Below are 21183 nucleotides of genomic sequence, written 5' to 3'. Positions count from 1 at the left end.
CTAATTTCAATCTGCTGCGTTGCAATTTCTTGCTTTTAATTTAAGGCCTCCGGGGCTTCAACTCATTTAAGGAACAATCTGGAAACAAAAAGACCATCTTCTCACAAAAATGTCATTAGCATAAGACACTGCTTCCCAAATTTGGAGCACAGTTGAGACTTTCCGAATCTTACCTACATGTTGGGGTCTTTTCGAGCTATGCACCTGAGTCATATAAAAGTAAATAACATCTGTCTGCTAGGTAGCAAATTAGGGCTGTGTCCATCTCTTCTCCAACAAACCACTGGTTCATTTAATGTCTCGGTGCTCTTAAACATTAGACACCTGCTTCTGAAACCACAGAGTAAACATGAGCACGATTCATCACCACTCGGTGTTCAAACAGTGGTCCGGCCGTGTCCTGCTGGCTCCAGGTGAGAACAGCAGTCCTCAGCTCATCCCCGAGCCCCCAGCTGAGATCAGAAGTCCCACCCCAGGCACAGATACCAGCTGCCCACCACTGACAGACGGGAGCATGGTGAGGCCGGCCTGCTGTGTCTGGTGGAAAAGCAAGGGAGGTGGCTGTGTTTCAGGGCTCCTTGCAGACTGTCCTCACCAGCAGGCCAGAGGACGGGGGAAGCCAGCTCCAAGGCACAGAAGGCAGATGGGCATGGATCTCGGTCACGTCAGCCAGATCCAGGCAAGGGCTCGAGCTTGCCACCCTGGGGTGGGCCACACAGGCCAGAGGCTTTCACGGGGACTTCCATCCAGAGCGGAGGGTCAGTTTAAAAGCCTCTGATGTTCAGAGGGCTCACCCCCTTGTGACTGCAGCAAAATAGCCAGTTTGGGGGGGGGGCAGGGGAGGGCTGAGAGGGGTCGTGCTTCCCAGGTTCATTTGTTCAGTTTATTACAATGCTACTCAAGATCACCAAGCATTTTTCAGAGAAATTTGAATAAAATGATTCACTCATCTTACACATCAAATAACTGAGATAAATAAGCTTGAAGTGTAAATCTGTGGCCCTTGCAGTAGGAAAACTTGGTGTTAAGTATCAGCTCTGCTACATGTTAGCTTCGTGGCCTTGCACAGCACTACCAACCCTTCCCCTTCCCCATGTCTGTCTATTTTATTTTATTTTATCTGATTTTATTTTTGAATTTTGGGGGGGTGACATTGGTTTATAAAATTACATAGGTTTCAGGTATACGACCCTATAATACATCATCCGCACATTGTATTGTGTATTCACCACCCAAGTCAAGTCTCCTTCCATCACCATTTATCCCCCTTCCGTCCCCTCCTGCCCCTGCCTTCCTTTCCCCCGCGGTGATCACCATACTGTTGTCTGTGTCCCTGAGGTTTTATTTGTTTGGGTTTTTGCTGAGTCCCTTCACCTTTTCCACCCAGCCCACTACTACCCCCTCCCCTCTGACAGCTGTCAGTCTGTTCTCTGTCCCCACGAGTCTCTTTCTATTTTGCTTGTTAGTTTATTTTGTTTAAAAAGCTTTGACTTTAGTAAAATGACCTCCCCTTTAACAGGAACCTAAACAACAAAACAAACAAACAAGCAAAATGCAACCAAAGACACTGAAATAGAGAACAGGCCGACAGTGACCAGACGAGAGAGGGGAGGGAAAAGGGGAAAGTAGTATAAAGGACACATGGACAAAAACGAGGGGTGCGGTGGAAACAGAGGGAGGTGGGGAGGGCTGGGGGTGGGCTGGGATGGGCGTAAAAGACAGAAAACTGCACTTGAACAACAATTAGGGGGAAAAAGCCTTGACTTTCCCTTGCTTCACCCTCAACCTTCATTGTCCCCCAACTCCCCGCTCCAGCTGCAAAAAGTTTTTGCCACGTAGAAAAAACAGTAAATGTTTGTAATAAAATTCAATAAAATTTGAATTTTATTACAAAATAGCCAATGAGCACTTTTTCACAAACGCTACCCGGGTCACAAAGAAATCCGGGATCGTGTCTCTTCTGTCCCCGGGCTTTTTGTTCCGGACCCTTTACGCATTGGATGCTCTTAAACATCCATGCCCTGATGAGACCCTTCCTGCCCCCTAAAGAGTGAAGAAAAGAAAACAGAAGGTGTTGTTGGAAGGACTCTCAGAGGTGTCTTAAACAAACCCCCTTCCCTGGTGGAAGAGGGGATCGAAAGGCAGAGAAGTACAGAGACTTAACAGAGAAAGGAAGCGAGTAACTGAACGGTGTCGTTCCACAGGATGTGGGGCTTCACATTCCGTGCAGCCACAGCCATCTTCCAGCTCCCCGTCCAGCGCCCTGTGCGTGGCACCACCACACGGGGAAGCTGGTCAGTACACGGCCTAAACCAGCTTCCTGCTCAAAAGCCCTGGGTGCCTTGCCCCGGAGCCCACTCCCGGTGCCACCCGGCCTTGGTCAGGCAATGTTTCCAGGGAGCTGGAGGACATGGCAAACCAGAATGTCATATTGCCTGTGGGGAAATGGAGGCGCACCAGTCTCTAGAAGAGAGGCAAAGCAAAACAATCTCGGGATTGGCCTGTACTTCAAAAAGGACTGTGCTGAGTGAGACATGAATGAATGGGCTTGGCTGAGTCTGGAGGGAGTGATGGAGACAAAGGAGCTGGGATGAAGGATCAAGGACAGTCTAGGTGCCTCTCCACCCTCCAGCTCTAACTACCTGAATGACATCGGGCAAGTTAGGTCACTTCCTGTAGACACAGTCCATAGCAGTGTCTCCCAAAGCATACTCACCAGAACGCTCCTGCAGCCAGTGTGAGGCTTACTGCCCTGGAAAGTGCTCCAGGGAGCTCTGCTTCTTCCACGCTGGTCTCTCACCATGTGCAAGAGTGTTACGGTGCTTCCCGGCACCGTAAGGCCCCGAGCATTCCCGCAGCAGAGGAGCCTACTTCACTCAGTGTTGTGCACCCATGTTGGACCATGCAACCTTTTTTCCTGGGAGCATCTCCAGGAATTAGCTCTACAGCCAACCGGTTTGGGGAAGTGCTGGTACATGGCAGCAGCTGTCAGCCAGCGGTGATTTTGCACTCAGGGAACATTTAGCAATGTCTGAAGACAGGTTGGGCCGTCGCACCTGGAGGTGGGGCGCGGGGTTGCTCCTGACGTCTAATGAGTAGAGGCCAGGGACATTGCTAAATATACTGCCGTGCCTGGGACAGCCCTCTTGCAACTGAAAACGGTCCAGTTCAAACTATCAGCAGTGCCAGGATTGAGAATGCCTGGTCTGTACGGGCGTTTCTACATGTTCCCACCATTTGCTCTCTCCATCATCTCTGGTAACCAACTCAGTGCTGCCTCCTGGAGTTCACCTATGGGCCATCTCAGTCCCATTCAACTCATGCCTTTTCTCATTCCTCATCCAACCTGAGCTTTCTGCAACACTTAGTACTGATGGTCTTCACGTCTTTCTTGAAACGCTTCCTTGAAACTCTTTCCTGAGCTTCTAAAACCTTTCTCCTGATTCTTCTTCAGCCCCTCCAGCTCTCCTCCCACTTCCCCTACGTCAACCAAGGATCCACCAAAGATCTTTTCCAACCCTCTCCTCTTAATGGTTTTTTAAAAATCTTTCCCTGGATGAGCACGTCTCACGTGGCCAAAGAACACAGTGAGGGCTTCTATGTGGCCAACGCCCTGGGGAAGAGGGAGACAGATGAGTAGATGGTTTCTGCTTTGTAAGAACTAATTTGGAGAAGAAAAAGATAAGTGTTTATTTGTTCAGTAAAGTGCCTCTCAAATGTCCACTGTGTGCTGAGCACAAAAATAGACATGGTCCCTGACCACACAGAATTGAGACTCTAGTGGGAGACACACAAGAATCAAATCATCACCTGAACAAATGTGGAAAGGCTTCTGGGGTAAATGATGAGAGGAAGAGGTGCCCAGTAAGAACTGCCTAGGACAGGGACATGGGACATGGTCAGGGGTCAGGAGTGGCTGAGGGAAGCAGAGGGTTTGCATGGAGGCTGGGAATGGGCGGGGCCAGAAATGAAGGCACTCCCAGTGGGGGCTGGGTCAGGTCTTGGAGGAACAGAATGCTCCAACAACGAGGATGGACTAGGGAACTGTAAATCCATTCAGAATTTTAGCATCTAGAAACGGCACAGTGAGGGGCCTGCTATCGTGTGAGAAATCAGCTTTAAAAATATAAGGTTGTACACAGCTGGTGAGTTGGGGTGACATAAGACTTCCTGCAATATTCGGATCAAAGTGAAGGTCAGAAATAGCCACTATGATGTCAGTCTAAATACCCTCCCCCGACAACACCAAAACCATCACATGACTCACCAGCTTCAAACTACTAATCAAAGTACAAAATACCAACCTCTTGCCAACAAAAATCAATTTCCATTTTGCCCTTTGCTTTACAAATGGTCTAGATTTTTTCAAGTGCAATGGAAGAAATAAGGTAACTTTTCCAATAAGATTATTTCATGCAAGAAACAGTCTCCTTTTCAATAAATAGTTTTAAAGCATTCTCCCTGGATTCTGAATTACGCTACTCTCTGAAGATACATAAATATCAGATAGCAGTTTTATTTCCTGTGAGTGGGGAACTTTGGCTTAATGAGGAAAGAGGCAGGGTGATAGACTTTGGAGCTGAAGCACGATCTATTAGATCGTCTCAGCCATTTCACTGGGCCTGCCTAGATTGCTCCCAACTGCATTGGCATATTCACTGCTGCTCATGCTAGTCCAGTTTTAAATGATTTAAGGCTAATATATTAAAGGCTCATGACCAGCTATAAAGAGGTGCTTCTTCCTGAGACACTAGCAAAGGGTTGGCTGTAATTATAGATGGATGTTCGTCCTACCAGGAGTTGGAAGGCATCTTGCTGCCCTTCAGCCAGTACCACACCAGGGCCCTAGAAGTTATGCTCATCCAGACCGTGGTCAACACCCAAGGAAAAGTACAAATGCCATAGACATTCATCAACACCCTAAAGCAACCATGGGCTGCAGTGCTGAAGCGAAGAACTGCATTCTTACTATCCACGGCACTTGTTATAGATAATGGGCATTCTGTTCCTTTTTAACCCTGATTTGTGTACAAGGTGGGATGCACACCTCAGAAAGCTGGTGTCGGAGGAGCAGGGTGGAGACGGGTGGACACAGGTGGACAGAGTCACCACCTCCTCTTCCACATCAGGAGTGTCCATTGCCTTCACGGGGTCCTGGGTGGGATCTGTTGTAGGACTGGGGGCTCCAGAACTAGGAAGATCTTAAATCTCATACACCCTTGCCCACCTGAGGCCCATAGGATCAAAATGCTACGAGTACATTTAACCAGTGAATTTTAAAAAGCAACTTGTGACAAGAACAATGTAAGGGAGGATGGAGCTGTACAGGAGCAGAGATTTTTTTGTCTGTCATTGAAACTAAGTTGATATCAGTTCCAACTACATTATTATCAATGTAGGGTATTCATTACAAGGGGCGGGAAATTTTAATATAAAATTTTTTTTTAAATTGTAGGTATAAAAAAAAAAAGGGGGGTTTTTTTTTTTTTATAAGGGAAAGGGGGGGGGGGGGGGGGGTTTGTGGTTTTTTTAAAGGGGGGGGTTCCTGTTGGGGGGGTGCCGCCGGGGGGGCCCTTTGGCGGGTTTTTTTAAAATTTCCTGATGGTAATCACCAAGAAAATATCTTTAAAATATACACAAAAATCAATGAGAAGAAGATAAAAATATTATAGTGCAAAGAATTAGTCAAACGCAAAAAAAGGCAGTAATGAAGGAAATTAAGAAAAATAAAAGTGTAAGAAAAAAAAACAATAGCATAATGACAAAAGTCCTTTCTTCAAGGTAAGTCCTTTCTTATAAGTAATTACTTTAACTGTAAATGGATTAAACTCTCCAATCAAAATACAGAGACTAGCTAAACTGATTAAGAAAAAGACTCCATCCATATGCTATCTTCAAGAGATTCACTTTAGCTCCAAAGACACAGAAATTGGAGGATGCTCTTAATGCAGGGTCAGGGGGAAATTTATAGTTTTAAATGCTCACATTAAAAAAGATCTCATATCAGAAACCTCATCTAGCACATTAAACAACTAGAGAAAGAAGAGAAAACTAAACTCAAAGCTAAATGAAAGAAATAAAGAATAGAAATTAGAGAGAAATAAAATAGATAATTTAAAAAATGATAGACAAAGATAAACAAAAAATTAGCTTCTGAAGAGCAATAAAATTGAAAAATCTTTCGCTATACTTACTAAAAAGAATACACACAATAGGCCCTGGCTGGCATAGCTCAGTGGATTGAGTGCGGGCCTGTGAACCAGAGTATCACGGTTCGATTCCCAGTCAAGGCACATGCCTGGGCTGCAGGCCAGTTCCCAGCAGGGGACTCATAAGAGGCAACCACACATTGATATTTTTCTCCCAGTCTTTCTCCTTCCCTTCCCCTCTCTCGAAAGATAAATAAATAAAATATTTTTTAAAAAAAAGAATACACACAATAAAAGGGGACATTACTACAGACCTTATGGGGAGAAAAGGATTAGAAAAAAATACTATGAATAATTGTACGCCAACAAATTAGATAACCTTGATGATATGGACAAATTCCTAGTAACCAAATTACTAAAACTGAATTAATGAAGAAATAATCTAAATAAACTTATCACAAGTAAAAGATTGAATCAGTAATACAAAAATAAATTTAAAACTTCTAGGAAGAAAAATCCAGGTGAGATGGCATCTCTGGCCCATGCCAGCAAGCATTTAAAGAATTAACTGCAATCTTTCTCAAATCCTTCAGGAAAATAGAGGATGAGAGGACACTTCCCAAATCATTAGGAGACGCACATTGCCCTTATACAGGAGCCAGAAAAAAGATACCACAAGAAACCTACAAATAACCATTATGAATGTAGATGTGAAAAATACTTAACAGAACATTTCAAACTAAATTAAACAGCATATTAATGTGGCTGTATACCAAATGGGATTTATCAAAAGTAATTCAAAGTAGGAACATCAATTAATGCAATGCAAATCAACAGAATCAAGGGTGGGGAAAAAAGCACAATCTCAATTGATGGAGAAAAGTCTTTTGACAAAATCCAACAATGTTTCATGATGAAAATACTCAGAAAAAAGGTACAGAGAATGAGTAGCATAGATGGTAGGTAGAAAATAAACAGGGGGAGGGCAAGAATAGTACAGGAAATGTAGAAGCTAAAGAACTTAAGACACATGGACACAAACAAAAGGAGAGAATGTGGGGGGAGGGGTGTGCAGGGTGGAGAGAAATGAAGGGGGGAAATGGGACTTTTTACTGATTATGCTATCAATAACATAATCAATAAAATATACTCAAAAATACCCAGAGAACACTGGAAATAGAAGAAAAGTTCTTTAACATGACAAAGGGAATTTACGAGAAAACCATAGCTCACATCATATTCACTGATGAATCACTGAAATCTTTATGCGAAGATCAGAAACAATACGAGGGTGTTTACTTTCACGACTGCTATTCAACATTGCACTGGAAGATCTATTCACAGCAGCGAGGCAATAAAACGTATGCAAATCAGAAAGGAGAAAGTGAACCTCGCTTATTCACAGATGATCCTACATGTAGAAAATCCCAAAGAATCCACACAAAAAAAGAGCCCTACAGCTAACAAACCAATTCAACACATTTCAAATTATAATATCAACATGTAAAACATCAATTGTTTTTATACACCACAAATGAACAATTCAGAAAGAAAATTAAGAGAACAATTCCATTAATCATCGTCAATATCATGAGTCATCGGGGCAATACAAATGAAAGCCATGGTGAGATACTACTTTATACTCAGTAGAATAGCTATGAACATGTGTGAAGCAAATATATTTACACACATGTTCATAGTAGTACCACAGCCAAAGGGTGAAACCCCACATGTCTTCCATGAATGAAGGCATTAAAAACTGTTGCATATCTATACAAGGAAATATTACTGAGGCATATGAAGAAATGAAGTACTGCTACCTGCTACAATCAGGATAAACCTCAGAAACATTATGCTAAGAGACAAAAACCAGACACAAAAAAGTCATATATTGTATGATTCCGTTTCTATGAAGTATCCAGACAGGTAAATCCATAGAGACAGAATGTGAATGCCAGGAGCTTGCAGGAGAGGGAAGTTGGGGCTTCGGGGTTGGGGGTTGGGGGGTAGATAATGTAAATTTCACCTCAATTTAAAAGACAGAATAAGCCAGATACACTAATTTTGAAAGCTGATTTCAAAGCAAAGCTACTGAAAGTGGAAATCAAGTCTCGTTCATCTTTGCGCCCTCACTGCGGCGAGGTTCAGCACGGGCTGGCTGGAGAGGACAATGCACAGTGTCTGCCTGGATGAACGAACAATCCGGAGAGAAGCTGCACACAAAGTTTGGAGACTTAGGAGCCTCATCGTCTTCCTTACCTTCCATTCACCCTTTTGATTTGTTTAAATGTTTCCTTAGATTTTCTTTCTTCAACCACAAAAGCAACTCTCACCCGCTGCTACAAGCCAACAACAGATACCCAAAGAAGGCCCACCGCCTGCCCACCTCCCCCCACAACACCGCCATCTCTGCACTCTCAAAAACACCAGGTTCTCGGTGTCGACACAGGAACAGTTCACTGTGTATCCTCCCACCAGTTTCTTCATGCTTAGTGGAGTATTCCCGAATGATGCGTGTACCCTACCGCTCAGTCATTATGTCAGTATTAGCATTTCCAGAGTGAAACACTCCTATATGTTTTTATTCCGTCCTCTCCTCCCCTGAGGTGCCAGGGGGCCAAAAAGGAATGATTAGGAAGATGTCCCCAAGTTGAAGGGGTGGCATTTCAGCTGCTACATGCATTGCCTAGCTACACAAAGTAGGAGTTTGATCTGAAACTTAACATGAGCAAGCTTAAGTGGATGAGACATTTGGCAACACCCATTCTCCCACCCCTAATATATGTTATTTGTTATTTTCTCACCATCCAACTAATCATCAGAGTCATCTGTCTCCCAGCATGGATTTTATCCAAAAGTATTTTGACTTCAGTCAATCCAAAGATGGAATTTCATCATCTTCTAATATTTACTTATTTTGTTAGTTATTTTGGGTTCAATCTGACTTGACCTTGACTTTTGAGGTTCTGGGCTACTATCAGAACACATCAGCCCAGACCAATCTTTCAGGACCCAGAGAAATCTTTCAGACCCCGCCTCCCTCCTGTGGCTACAGAACCAGGGTGTTTCAGAGGCCACGGCCACACCCCTGAATCCCCACTTCTCCACTGTTCGCTGCAGTTTGGGATGCCGAGCTGGACCAGCCATGAGTCAACAGCACTCAGAACTGCCTTTTCTGAATGCTGAGAGGAGCTATTTTTCATTTAGTCCCTTAAATGTCTCTCAGCGTGAGTGAGATGCAGCCAGCTAGCTCGATGCCCAACACGTCAGGGCAGTGTGGCTGCCCCACATCTGCTCAGCCCGTATTTTTAATTGCTTAATAATAGTGAGTGGGCTTCCTTCCTCCCCTCCAGCACAGCAGCGTGGTGGGCTTTGACATTCAGGACCCGGTATGTGGGCAGGAAACACAGATGAGGCTGGGAAAATGTCAGCCTCCTACAGCTTCTCTCCCAATTAATCACGGCCATATGACTGGGCTCACCTCCGACGAGGCACACGAGGCTGGCAGTCCAGGAGCTCGGCTCCAGCCCCGTTCTACTCCCAAATTAGCCCTGTGACGTAGAGGAGCTGGCTCACCCTCTGGGAGCCTCAAGTTCCTACTGCTTTTAAAAAGAATTGGAGAAGAGGATATTTAGAGGATATTTTGGTTTTATGGGACAGTGATTGAGAGCACAGACTCAGGATCGAGACCACCTCCAACTCCACCATGTGCTAATAGTAGGACCCCCAAGTAAGTGACTTAATCTATCTGTGCCACAATTGCCTCAACTGCAAATCAAGCATAATAATAGTGCCTACACACCGAGGTGGTTGGAAGGACTTAGAACTGAGCATGGCATGTGGTATGCATTTAAGAAATATTAGTTGCTGTTATTATTCCAATGCTAGTCATCCAAATTGATCGACTACATTCCAAGGGAAATCTTTTCAAAGATGAAGAACATGTGAATTTGCTCCCAGATACTCACAGTCTGACAGGAAAGACAAAGGTGTACAATGAAACATTTGGGAGTGCGAGAGGGGCTGATGCACACTGAGGGCTCTACTCGTGTGTTCCTGGTTACCCCTTCCGCAGCCGCCCCAAGTGGCTGATCCCACTGTATGAAATGGGAAGTAGTCTCAGAGACCTTAGGTAATTAGATTACATAGCTTCTAAGACAGGATTCAAACTCAAGTCTTAAATCACCGCTCTTAAACGCTGCATCATTGGGGGATTAGGTGGGATTAGGTGGGATTTGGGAGATGCTTCAGCAAAGCAGACAAATTTGAGCAGACTGAGCCTCCACATTTTTGACTATGAAAGGGCAGGATTTTTGGAGCATCTCCCAGCAAAGCTTCTTAGCTATATAACTTATTCCATAAACACCTCTGAGATGCAGTTTCTTTATTCCTGAATAATAAGAGTGCCCACCACAGAGCTGATAGGAGGAATAAATGAATTTATGTATGTAAAGCTCTTAAGGGTGCCAGGTACATGGCAAGCGCCTAATAGATATTAGTTTGTCATCATCATCCTCACCTGTGGTCAATTCCCCTCAGCTAACAGGACCAGACCACCCATTGATTAAAAGGAAACCACTATTTTCACAAGAGCTCTCAAAAGCAATTCCTAGCAGGTGCCTGAAACATGACAATTAACCACTTGTTCCTTAGGTTAAACATCTGTCCTATGCCTATAAACATAAAAACCATCAAGAGGAATAAATAGCCTTTGCAATTCTTCATAACGTTCAGTGAGCTGAGAGAGAGTCCATGCCCCTGAGAAGGACAGATGACCGAGAAGGTGAAGCTGAGGCAGAGGCAGAGAACAAGGTCCCCACAGTGGAGAACCAGAAACAGGGAGGGGCGTAGAGTTTGATGCTGCCTCCTCCGTGATGCTGCGGAGAGCTGCCCAGTCCACGGATGCAAAGGAGCTGAGCCCTCCCCAACCCCAGCCTTCCCTTCGGAGAGCGATGGTGTGCGAGCTGGACTCTCAGAGCATGTGCCACCAGAGCTCAGAGGAGTGAGTGACAGCCCCCCCTCCAGGGCAGAGCAATGTTTGATGCAGGCTTGTCAGCCCCGCCATCCCTCACCGGCACCTGGGGCCAAGATTCAGCGCCTCTGCCAGAGGCTCATCCAGCCCCCGAGCTGGCCTCCGCTGGACACTGGAGCCGGATTCGTATGCCCTCTCCCTGAAACTGGCAGGCGATCTTTCAGGGCCAGGAGATGGGGAGACACAGTAACACTCTATTTTTCCTGGGGACAGCTTAGGGGCCGGGAGCCAGGATAAACCAGCAGAGGGAAGGGAGAAAAGGAGAGGAGGATTCGGAAGGGACACAGTAACCGTGGCTTTTGACCTGTTTTCTGCCGTTATCACACATGGCCTTCCTCCCTCAGTCCTATCCCAGGTTTTCCAGGAAATACCACTTCCAATAATGGCTTATCAGGTCAAGACCCTAGTCTGTCACACTGGGCAGTTTCTCACCAACGGGAAAATGACGCCATGACATGCCAAGGTCAGACTCCTGCGAGAAATAAAGTACTCAAGTCAGAATAAAACAGTTTTACTGTTTTACATGGAAGCTCTGTCTCCTCGGCTCCGTTTTGTCTCGCATGGGTGGCCGCGTCTTATTTAAGCCCCTGTGATGTGTCGGGGGCTGGACGCAGACCATAATGGCTGTGGCCAAGTCCCTGCTCCGGGAGCTCAGTACTGACCCGGTGGCCGTGAGCCGCCCGGGGCCCCCTCTGCCCGCGGCTTCCACAGCGCCCGGCACACGTCTGGAGCTCGATAATGCCTCTTCGATGATAAACTTCAGCAGCATCTTTCCCACACAGAAAATGATGCAGAAGGGAAACTTTTTTTTTTTTGAGATTGGACAACAGCAAAAATGCTACAAAAATTGACACCTGGTGTTCTGACAACACCGCCCTGCGGTTGTGTGGTACAACTAGGGGAAGAAACTCTGGCCTGGAGGCCTTTGGTTAATTAATGCTGGTGGTGCCCTCGGGCCCCTGTGTGACTGCGGAGCCCCTGGCTGCTCTGAGCCTGGTGCTTCTTCTCCGTCAGGGCAGGAGAGACAGCAGGAACTCACAGGTGCTTTAGAACACGAGTTCTGAACTGGCGCCTGTGGGTTCTGGCCTCAAAGCCTAAGGTTGAAGAAACGAAACGGTCACCCCCAGATGCAGGTTTGGTGCCCACGTCAGGTGTTACAGAAGATTGAATTCATTCCAACATCGAAAAATCAGGAGACTTTACATTTCAAACTCTGAATATCCAGCTGCTCTGGAAAAAAACAAAGTCCGACAGCACCAGACCAGAAGCTCAGCACGAAGACAGACTTTTGTAGTTGGAGAGTCCTTATGTTCTTTAGACCGAGCCTGAACTCTGCAGGTGGCCCCGGTTCTCCCCACAATCAGCTTCCTTCCTTTAAGCCACCTCCAGGCACCTGACCAGGTCAAATGCAGGTTCAAGGCAGCATGTGCCCAGCTAGAAGTTCACACTTAAAGGCACAAGTTGGCCCCCAAGAAAGGGAGTTCCAGGATTTGGGGAAGACTAGGGGAGGTGGTCAAGAAAATGAACGTCAGATGTGTGTGGTCCCATGAGCTGTCCAGGTGTCAATCATTCTAGCTGAAGCCGGGGTCTGTGCAGAGAAGCTGGGAGGGTAAGGCTGAGAATAAGTGGAGCCCATACTGTTGGCAGGAGGGCCCTGAATGCCAAGTAACATCATTCTCAGCGTTTCTTGCCAGAAACTCCAGATATAATGTGGGGTTTAGGGACTACGGCTGCCAAGCTCCCCCACACACACATTTCCACTCCCACCTTCATGACTTGAGTTGAAGCAGGAGTCTAGGCCTCGGGAAATACAAGGCTAAGTACACGCTTCTGAAAACCACCCTCTGCCGTCACAAACTCCTCATTCTGTAGGTTTTCTAAAGCAGCCAGAGGCACCCCGCGAAGTCCCAGCAGCAGCAGAGGGTAAACTTCTGGCTTGAATCCTCCCAGAGCCCCTCAAGGGAAAGAATAGGAGAAAGAAAAAAGGAAAGAAAAAAAAAAAAACTTCCAGCTTCATTAGACTTCTTGCTTAACCAAGCTAAAAATAAAACTAATTGCTTTTGCTATTCTAATGTGAAAAATCAGTTTTTAAAGAATCAAAATTCCTTCCATGGCTGGAGAAATCATTGAATTGGTAATAGACGGACTGCCAATGAATTATGAATGTCATAATCAAGCCTTCTTGGAAGGCCAAAGTCTTGGTTACAAATGGGCACTATAATTAGAAATATGCTAAGCTGCCTAAAGCAGACCCCCTTCCTTTTTTTTTTTTTTTTTAAAGAAAAAAGAGGCATAGACTGCTCCTCTCCAGGTATCTGGCTTGTTCTTGAGCAATACCTGTTCTCACCATTACAGGAGACACTGACACAAAAGCACACAAACACCATCGCTTCCCCCTTTAAGAAGCCCCACAAATCTCTCCCATCAGTGATGAGGAAAGGGCTTCAAGTCTATTCATTTATTACCTGGAATTCTACAAACTATAGATATTCTACAACAGCAAGCAGCCTGTTTTCAAATCCAAGAGGGCTCTGAGCAGGCTCAGTCATCCACACTTTAGTGAGAATCAGTTTGATTCAATCCTTTCATTGGAACAAAGAGGAAAGCTCTGTAGATTAGGAGCTGGAGGAGAGAGGGCATGCATATCAGGGAGGAAAATGAGAAAGGAAGAGCAACACTGAAGATTGAGATTCCAAAGAGGGCAGATATGAATAGGGCTGCTTCCTATCTCAGAGCCCTCAACCAAGAAGGAGAAAAGGTCCCCACATTAAACTCAAACAACAAGAAAAGCTAGTCTAGATTGACAGGGTCCATAACAATAGTGTTCCCCCAAGATAGAATCATGCCTGAGAAGGAGTTTATCTTACCTTGATTTCTTGAGGATGGATCCAATTTCAGCAAAACAAGGGCTGGGAATTGCTGTTTTCCTTCAAGTCCTTTACCTTTGCCTTGGCGTCTGGAGATAGGACCAGTCCTAACTAGAGAGTTCACTGAATAGGAACTACTTCTAAGCACTTGTCCTATCCCAGTCCTGGAGCGGCCAGCCAGGGGAAGGAGTTGAAGCTTCTGCTTCTCCCTGAGCCCTGGACTAAAGGTGAGCCAAGCCCCCGGCACTTCCTGAGCATGACCATATGGGCTTAACCAATGGTTCTCAGCCCTGATTGCACCTGAACTTCACCTGGGAGATGTTTCAGTGTTGATGCCCAATTCACATCCCAGATGGATTCAACGTAACATCTAGGAGCGACTCCAAGCAACACTATTTGTTAAAACTTTCTAGTGATTCTAATATGCAGCCATGATTGAGAACCACTGACTTCATCATTTCCTCCCAGAACCCATTCTCTATCTTCGTGTTTCTCCTCTCAACGTCCCAGGCCTACAGTGAGGGGTTTCTCTGGCATGAGAGTCTCCAGAGGCAGCAAGGCCTTTACCACTCAGGGTGGGCACCACCTTCTGGAGCACTTCTGTACAGAACCCAGGACAACTTCCTCACACCTAAATCATTCCTTTTTAGAACAGACTTTATGACACATCTTATCTGGGGAAGCAAATAAGATTCATCCTCAAGCCAACCCTGTTAGACCAGAAGTGCTTCTCTAGGGCATGATATTGAGAAAATCCTTCTCAACAGGACATGTCCAAGCTCAGTAGGAAATACCATCTTCAGTTACAAATGTCAGCCAAGGGATCAGGGAAAGGAAATGGTAGTACAGAGCCTAGCATTTGTCAAGCCTAACATCCTCCTCATTGGCTTAAAGGAGAGGGGAGGAACACAGGGAAAGAAAGTGGCATGGCCACTAACCAGTTAATGAACCAACAAGTTAGGTTAACAAGCTTGGCCTGTGTCTAACACCATAGAACCTTGTTACTCAAAGTGCGGTCCACGGGCCATCAGGAGGAGCATCAGCTGAGACCTCGTTAGACACGCAGACAGTCGGGCTCCATAGATGTATTGGATCCAAATCTGCATTTAACAAGTTCCCCAGGTGATTCCATTTCGCAGAGTTTTGAAAAGTACTGCTAGAGGTAGACAGAAAATAGGAGTAACAGTGGGCTCTGCCATGGTTCAGATGAGGAATACAAGAAAACACTCAAGCAAAGAGCAATGCTAAGTAGTGTGCGAGCACGGAAATGCTGTCTGAGCCCAGAAAGGGGAGAGAGAGGTCCGCGTGAGTACAAAAGCTCAGAAGGCCTCAGAGCACAGGAGGGCTTAAGGCAGGGTCCGAAAGGATGGGCAGATCTTAGAACAGGCAGAAAGGGCCCCTGCCACTCTCCAGCAGCTCTCCTTCTTTCACCCCTGGACATTTTCTATCGCCTCCACTGCCTTAGCTCTGGCTATAGATCAGATGTTTCTAGTGGGGGCCTTCTCTCCCCAAAGGCTTGGGAGCTCCTTGAGGCTGGGGATTGTGTCTTGTCCCTGCCCTGTCTCCTGTACTTATCCACACAAGACCAGGCTGGGAATGACCACTCACAACATTTCTGAATGAATAAACGGGTGACAGAATGAACAAGGAAGCAGTGAAGTCAGGCCTGTAAAACCGCAAAGCCCAGCTCCGTTCAGCCCCTCTCCAGCACCACCACCCTGGACTGACCTGCTGGAACTTAGGCCGGTGCCCCAAATGATTAGACTGTGACTTTAAAAAAGGAGGGAAGGAAGAAAAGAAAAGAAAAAAGAAAAGAAGAGAAGAGAAGAGAAGAGAAGAGAAGAGAAGAGAAGAGAAGAGAAGAAAAGAGAAGAGAAGAGAAGAGAAGAGAAGAGAAGAGAAAAAAGAAAAGAAAAGAAAAAAGAAAAGAAAAGGAAAAAAGAAAAATTAACCTCGAATCTCCAGCCTCACCCAAGTCTGCTTTGGCTGATGATCAGCTAGAGCCACTTTATTCTGGGAGATAATTCTCCAGGCTCTCTGGTCCCCACATTCATGGCTGAGCCCCAGGGGAAGAGAAAGAGAATAAGGTTTAAAGAGAGGATCGGGAGTCCTGCCAAATTGCATGGGGCATGGTAATAGTCACTCTCAGAGCGTCAGTTCTCCCTTAGTTGTGATGTCTCCCTTCTTCTACAGCAGCACTCAAAGGCCCTCATCAGCCAGTCTGCCGGCCCTGATCACCCCAGACCACCCTGCAAAGTTAATGTATGTGGAAGTACTTTGTAGAGAGTAGAGATCTTCCCTGTAAAGTATCAGCATTGTTGTATGAATGAAAATAACCAAAATAGAATCTTAGAGCTAGGTATTTTTCAATCTTTTATTCTTTCACAGTCTTGTGTTTGTGTACTCTGCAAAAAAAAAAAAAAAAGTGCAGGTTCTGGGGTAATACTACCTGTGTTTGGATGCTGTCTCTGGCACTTTTTAGTTGTGTGACCTTGAGCGAGCTACTGAACTTTGTTAGGCCTTGAGATCCTTGTCAATGAAAGGGAGATAACACATGTGTCACATGGTGCTCTGGGAATTAAAAGCACTAATGCATACGTGAGTTTTTGGAACATACTACATATATTCAATAAATGTGAGTAATTAGTATCTCCTTTTGGCTCCTGCCCACCTGTAGGTATCTCCCCCTGTGCCCACTCCGTGTGTGCTGCCCCTGGTTGCCCAGACCCTCCCACGGACACCACCTAAAGCTGGTATGAAGCAGCACCTCATGCTTCAAAGAAAGCAGCGCCCTCCAACATTTGATTCTTTGTACCTGCCATTCCCTGGGATGTATTCTCAGTTAACCGAAATGGAAGAATTTGATAATCTAACATTGTACATGGAGGTATTTCAGACTCATACATGTCTATATTCCTTTGAAGGTACAGAATGTCTGCTCTTGAAAGAGGAACCTGAAGATATCAATGCCTGAACAAAAAGGGACTATGCACAGCACTGAAATTTCAGATGCAGCCATAGATCAGGCAGGTACATGGTTTTAAGTTAAAGAAGGACAGAAACCTGAATGCCCAGCTCTGGAGCCAACCCTCCTCTTAAAGCAATAGCAGAGGACAAGAAGCCTCCAGGAAGGAATTTCAAGGCAGACATGTGATTTGGTTGGCTCATTGTTTCTGAACTTCAGGTTCTTCTTTGGGTGAGAGCACGAAGGGGCACCTCTTTCTTGGTCATCGCCACCAACAAGCAGTCCTCCTGCAGCTAGAGACTGTAGGAGCCACCTCCACCACTAAGGTCAAAGTCGCCTTGGGATGGCAAGCCCCAGAAGCTAATGCTCTCGGATCCTCTTCAAAGACAACCCAGCAGAAATCTCCACCATTTTCTCCCTTCCATCTGAAGAAAACATCCTCCCTCCATGAGCAGGGGACATAGTGCTAAAACCAGGAAGGTCCTGTTTCCGGTAGGAAAGAGCTGGAGCAGACAAGGCTGTCTGAGGACTGCAGGCTCCCAGAATTATTCCCCACTGCCTTTCCTCCTGAGTGGTCGTACTGGTTCACTGTTTATTTCTTCCTTATGTTCCAAACTATTGATTCGAACCTCAGCTTCTTTCCCTTCACTGTTGGTTCCCTGTGGATTTTTCTTTTCCCTTTTCTTTTCTTCATGTGTGTGTGTGCATAAACTATTTATTAACAGACAGGGCCTGCAAATGTATTTCTTCTTGAACACAGCCACAGTGTGACCCTGACAGCCTTTGGTCTTGGTGTGCTGGCCTCGAACACGAATACCCCACAAGTGGTGCAGCTTTCAGTGGGCCCAGATTTTCTTCAGCTGCTCCAGGTCTCCATGAAGCTTGTTGTCCAGACCATTTGCCAGGAACTAGCTGTATTTTCCATCTTTTGCATCCTTCTACCTGTTCAAGAACCGGTCTGGAATCTTGTACTGGTGTGGGATCTGCATAATGGTAATCACCTGCTCTACCTCATCCTCTGTGCGCTCTCCTGCCCTCTCGGTGAGGTCGGTGTCTGCTTTTCTCAACACCACATGAGCACATCTTCACTCCACACCCTTAATCGCAGTGATGGCAAAGGCTATTTTGCATCGCCCGTGGATATCGGGGTTGGGTACTTGCAAAATGTGCTGAAACTGCTCAAGATTCATGAGAATCATGGCTGCAGCAGTGTGTAGGCCTCCTGTGGAAGTGAATTTTTCTTTATTTCACTTAGTGTAGCATTCATTGCTTCCCTTCTGTGTTTGCCGTACTCAGTGAGATCTCTAACCATCCTTATCACCGGTGTTTTGAACTCTGCATCTGATAGGCTGGCTCTCTTCGTTTTTCTTTGTTCTTTTTCTGGAGCTTTGATCTGTTCTTTCAGATGTTTTGGGGCCATATTTGTCTCCTCAATTTGGCAGCCTCCCTGTGTTTGTTTCAGTGTGTTAGATAGAGCTGCTTTGACTTGCGGTCTTGGTGCATCTGTTATGTTCATTGTAAGGGGCGGAGCCTTAGGTATTGACCAGGATGGGGCAACATCCTTTGCTGCTTTGTGGTATTGTATGTGGCGAAGAGGTTGGAAAAAGCACAGTGCTGCTTGCTTGGCCCCATTGCCAGTCACTTCACCCTCTTCCTGTATGTGATTGATGCCCCTTTAGCCGTTGCCCTGGTGGTGGCTCCCCAAGTGGGTGAGTTTGCCTATGTTCTAGGACCATCAGGGCCCTTTAAATGGACTCTCCTGAGAGACAGACAGTTGTTTCCACTGCCCCAACTCTCATTGGCTTTCACAGCCAGAACTTATGAAACTTTATTTTCCGAGGGCTGGGACCCTAGGCTACGCAGTCTGGGCTGGGGCTGGGGTCGCTAGCTGCCCAGGTGTCCGTCCTGGTTTCTATTTACATCTGAATGTGGGACTGCCCCTCTACCCTCCACCTCACTGCTGTGGCTACACTGGGTCCTCTCTGCCCTGGCTGCCCATTTCTGCCCTTCCTACCCATCTGGATGAATACTTCTTCTTTAAATCCTTAGTTGTCAGACTTCCGTACAGTTTGATTTTTTGGCAGTCCTGGTTGTTTTTTGTTTTGAGGTTAGTTGTGATCCTTCTTATGGTTATGTGAGGAGGTGAAGCATATCCACCTATGCTTCCATCTTGGCCAGATGTTCTCACCAGTATTTCTAAAAACATTGCCTCTGCTTCTATGTGGCCAGTCATTCTTTCTGGCTCCTCACTTGTTCCCCCTTCCCAAGCATTCTCGGGGGTTCTTCTCTATACTTAAGTTTCTGACCACCTTATGGGGTAACCACTTCTTCACGTCCTTGTCTGGAGTGGCAATACTTTGCTCCAGCCTCAATTTATTTCCCATCATCTGAGGACACACTTCCTCTTCCCACCCCGCCCTCAATTCTGCACTCCTAGAACACTCCAGAGTTCCTCACCCCTTACCTTTCTGTTGCTATAACTCTTGACTCTTCCAAGGTTTGGGGGCAGAAAAATTCACTGCCCATTTCCAGTGCAAAGTTACACTTTATGAACTTCTTCATTTAAAAGACTTGAGTAATCACTAAAAATCCTGATGAGAAATGAAAGAGAACTTAATGCAATTCCCTTTATTTATTTATTTAAAAATTTTTTAAATCCTCACCCAAGTATATATTTATTAATTTGAGAGAGAGAGAGAGAGAGAAACATTGGTCAGCTGCCTTTTGTACCTGCCCCAACTGAGAATCAAACCCATAAGCTAGGTATGCTTCTGTTAATGAGGTTTGACACGATGCCCACTGGGCAGTGAGGACCTCTGGGCCCCACAGGTCTGTATCAAATCACAGAAAAAGTAATTCAAAAAAATGAGGAGCAAATAAAAAGACTGTGGAACATCTCAAAACATACCAACATCCAGATCATAAGGGTGCCAGAAGGAGAAGAGGAAGAGCAAGAAAATGAAAACTTACTTGAAAACATAATGAAAAAAAACTTTCCTAATTTGGTGAAGGAAATAGACGTACAAGTCCAGGAAGTACAGAGTCTCAAAATAGTTGGACCCAAAGAGGACCACACCAAGGCACATCATAATTAAAATGACAAAGATTAAAGATAAAAGAGAGAATCTTAAGAGCAGCAAGAGAAAACAGAGTTACTTATAAAGAAGTTCCCATAAGACTGCCGGCTGACTTCTCAAAAGAAACTTTGAAGGCAAGAAGGGGCTGGAAAGAAGTACTTAAAGTAATGAAAAGCAAGGACCTACAACCAGGATTACTCTACCCAGCAAAGCTATTATTTAGAATAGAAGGGCAGGTAAAGTGCTTCCCAGACAAGATAAAACTGAAGGAGTTCATCATCACCAAGCCTTATTATATAAAGTGTTAAAGGGACTTAAATTTAAGAAAATGAAGAAGATCAAAACTGTGAACAGTAAAATGACAACAAATTCACAACTATCAACAATTGAATCTAAACAACAAAAACAAACTAAGTAAACAAGTTGAACAAGAACAGAATCATAGATATGGAATCATTTGGAGGGTTATCAGTGGGGTGGGAGAAGGGGAGAATAAGAGAAAAGGTACAGGGATTAAGAATCATAATTGGTAGGTACGAAATAGACAGGGGGATATTAAGAATGGTATAGGAAATAGAGAAGCCAAAGAACTTATATGCACGGCCCATGGACATGAACTAAGAGGGGGATTGCTAGATAGAGGAAATGCGGGTACCGGGTAGAGGGGGGCAAAGGGGAAAAATTGGGACAACTATAGTAGCATAATCAATACAATATACTTAAAAAAGAAAGAGATACTGGTAAGGGGACAGAGGAGGGGTGAAGGCCAAGGTAAGGGGACAGAATGAGCGAGGCTAGGACGAAGGCAGGCAAATCCACTGTGTGACTAGGAGAGCAGGCTGCCCTTCCACACCGCTTTCTCACGCTACCCACAGAGAACGGTTGCTTTCCTACACAGGGAACTGATTGCAGCCTGTGCTGTGATTTGATACAGACCTGCGGGGCCCAGAGGTCTTCACTGTCCAGTGGGCATCATGTCAAACCTCATTAACAGAAACAGGCCTGATTTCCAACTTGTGATCATTTAGACACAGACAAGACTCAAGTTGACATATGAGCTTTCCAGGAAAATAGAGTTTGTTACACAAATCAA

General features: G+C 45.5%; 1 pseudogene; it reads right to left on the bottom strand.

The window, feature by feature from the left end:
* Positions 1 to 11692: 11692 nt before the first annotated feature.
* LOC119059655 (40S ribosomal protein S18-like) lies at positions 11693 to 18212 on the bottom strand (annotated as a pseudogene).
* Positions 18213 to 21183: the final 2971 nt, after the last annotated feature.

This window comes from Artibeus jamaicensis, unplaced genomic scaffold (genome assembly GCF_021234435.1).
Source record: "Artibeus jamaicensis isolate MK-2021 breed Jamaican fruit bat unplaced genomic scaffold, CSHL_Jam_final contig_490, whole genome shotgun sequence".
Classification (NCBI taxonomy): Eukaryota; Metazoa; Chordata; class Mammalia; order Chiroptera; family Phyllostomidae; genus Artibeus; species Artibeus jamaicensis.
This window is presented reverse-complemented; position numbering and strand designations above follow the sequence as displayed.